This window comes from Rhea americana, unplaced genomic scaffold (genome assembly GCF_003343005.1).
Source record: "Rhea americana isolate MKP2758 unplaced genomic scaffold, rheAme1 scaffold_226, whole genome shotgun sequence".
Classification (NCBI taxonomy): Eukaryota; Metazoa; Chordata; class Aves; order Rheiformes; family Rheidae; genus Rhea; species Rhea americana.
Window position 1 is genome coordinate 610,511 of NW_028186342.1, and position 2,751 is coordinate 613,261.

Sequence of the window (2,751 nt, forward strand, 5' to 3'; positions counted from 1 at the left end):
AGAAAAGAAAGAAAATAAAAAGAAAGAAATCCAGCAAAGCAACCTCTGCAGCCAGAAGCGGAGTTTCTCCCCCCTCCATTTCTTTTGTTTGCTTTTGTTTCTGGCCGAGGGCTGCGGGCAGAGCGGGGACCTGGGCTGGACGGGGACCCGGGAGCCTCCGGCCGGAGGCGCCGCGGGAAGCAGCCCCGGGCAGCCAGGCGGAGCGGGAGCGCCGGGCCCGGTGCCCGCGGAGCCGGGGCAGCGCGGGAGCCGGGCCCGGCGCCCCCCGCGCCGCGCTTGCTGCCGGACCAGACAGCGCTCCCTAATGAGGGAGCATTACCGCCAGCTTGTAACGCTGAATTTTTAATGCCGCCCAGGGCTCCGTTACATAACGGAGGGGACCCGGGAGCGGCGAGCGCCGCGGGGCCGCCCCGGCGCAGGTGGCCGGCCCCGGACCCGCCGGCGGCCGTTCTCCCCGCCAGCGCCGCATGACAGCTCTCGCATAATACCCATCCGAATTCCTGCCCTATCGGGAGATTTAAACAAACTTTCCTGAAGCGTGCGGACGGGCGGACGATGCCGAACGCAGGCTCTCGCCTCCGTCACAAAGCGGCAGGGAAATTATTCCAAGCCAAAGTTCACCCGCGTGTTCGCTGCGTGCTCKCGTATGTTCGAGCACACGGAGCCTCCGCTGCTCCTCTCTGTAATACCCTAAGACTGTAAATCTATAACCACTGCAATGATTTAGTGATTAAAAACATGATAACATATTGTGTAACTGCAAACCACAGAATCCCTGCCAACTCTCCTCCAAGATACAGGAACAAAAATACAGAAAATGTGTTGCTTGCAGCAGTCTTCCTAAACTCAACTGAAAGATTTTAATAATAATAATAAAAAAACACAGACATCAGAAAAAGGCTGGATACAATGTAAGGCTGGAAAAAAAATTAAAGGACGAATCTTAAATACGATTCTTGCTCTAACAAATTACAATCTAAACATGCCTCTCTTTTCTCTCTTTTTAAGTTTGTCGTAACTGGAATAACTGGTCTTGTGTGATGTCTTGCATATTCAAAGTGCTTTGTAATAGGATACGGAGACCAAACCTTATTTGCCTAAACTCAATGGGTTTTATTTTTTCCCCTTCTCCCCCCCCATTTCTTTTCCTTTTATTTTCCCTCCTTTTTTTTTTCCAAACCCCGTTTCTCCCTTAAAAAAAGGGGGGGGGGGAAGGAGGCAAAAGGAAGAGAAAGCTTTAAGCTGTAAAGCAAATACCTGAAAGAGGAGGCTACAATTCGTAATACGACGAGGAAAGTCAAATATTATATATATATTTTTAAAGGCAGCTGTGGGAGTTTTGGCCTCTAAGCAGCCAACTTGACCCCGTTCTCTCTATTCTCTTATTTCCCCCGTTGCAGGATTCCTGCACCTTCAGTCGGATTCGAACTCAATGTGACCCTAAGGAGGGAGTCACCGAGCCTCCAGAAAATTGCTCCATATTAAACAGGAGCGAGAAGAAGAGACAGACGGACAGACAAGGCAGATGTATACGTATTACATATCCACACCAAGTGCAGGACATACCCAAGAGCAGCTTCAAGCACAGCTTGAAAGAGAAACAGATCTTTCTCAGAGTCCCCCCAAAAAGGGGGGGGGGGTAAGAATTTCAAAAAAACCAAACCCAATTTATAAATAATTCACACTAAAAATGTGTGTACGTGATACATACGTACATATAGAAACACACACATGCACACGTACGTGTACTCGCACACAAACGCACACTCTTCTCTGGAGATTTAGTTTCAAAAGAGTATGAATTGCTTTCCCTCTGAAGGCGAGGGAACAGTTTATTCAGAGGAATCAATAGGAAAGAGCATTTGCAAATATTTAGATAAGCACTGTGCGATTCAGCATTAAGTAATTAAAAACTGAAACTGAGAAAGGGGGGATTGGCCTACGGTGGCGTTTGCTGCCTTCACCTCTCCCATCCCCCTAGCCGCATTCTTTCCAAAACTGAGCCTCTCCACTTAAAATAAAAATAATAATTACTCTCATTTGCAATTCCATTTCAAAATACATCCCCAAGACAAATCCACTTAGGCAGCAAAATTTCAGGGTCTGGGCAGAGGGCTGGAACGGCATTCGGATTAGAACAATTTTAAGTAGTTCTTCACCCCTTTGTTTTCCAGCGTATTAACTACACAGAATTATACATATTTAATCCCGCCGAAGAAACCTTACACCGCACCGAGGGTCCTGGGAAGTGTCAGTGCTCCCCGAACAGGCCCGCGGACGTCAACTAAATTAATCCCACGCTCGAGAATTCGTCAACACCGAGCACGCTCCCCGCGAGCGGCCGCGCGGGGCGGCGGGGCCGCGCGGAGCGGCGCGCAGCGGGGCCGCCCCGCCGATTATGCAGATGGCGGAGGCCGAAGCCCCGCGCCCGCCGCCGCCCCTGCGCGCCCGCTCCGCGCCGCTCCGCTCCGCGCCGCACAAAGCCCGGCGGCGCGGCGCGGCGCGGCGGCTCCGCGGGCGCGCAGCGGCACCTGCGCCCTGCCCGGCGCGGCACAAAGTTTGCCGCGGAGCCGCGCCGCGCCGCGCCGCGCCGGGGGGCGGACCGGCCCCATGCAAAGCAGCGCGGGCGCCCGAGCAGGAGGAGCCGCGCGCGGGGACGGGGCGGAAAAGTTGCCACTTACGCGGTCGCTGCTCGGCGGCGGCGCTCTCAGAGCCGGGCGGCGGCGGCGGCGGCGCGGGGGGGACGGAGCC

At 53.8% G+C, this 2,751-nt stretch overlaps 1 protein-coding gene across 1 annotated transcript in view; it reads right to left on the reverse strand.

Annotated features, from left to right (window-relative positions):
* ZFHX3 (zinc finger homeobox 3) overlaps positions 1-2,751 on the reverse strand; it is a 196,080-nt gene extending 193,329 nt beyond the window's left edge. Inside the window, exon 1 of the mRNA XM_085305745.1 lies at positions 2,682-2,751. The gene's annotated coding sequence lies outside the window, so the exon portion shown is untranslated. The remainder of the gene's footprint in view (positions 1-2,681) is intronic.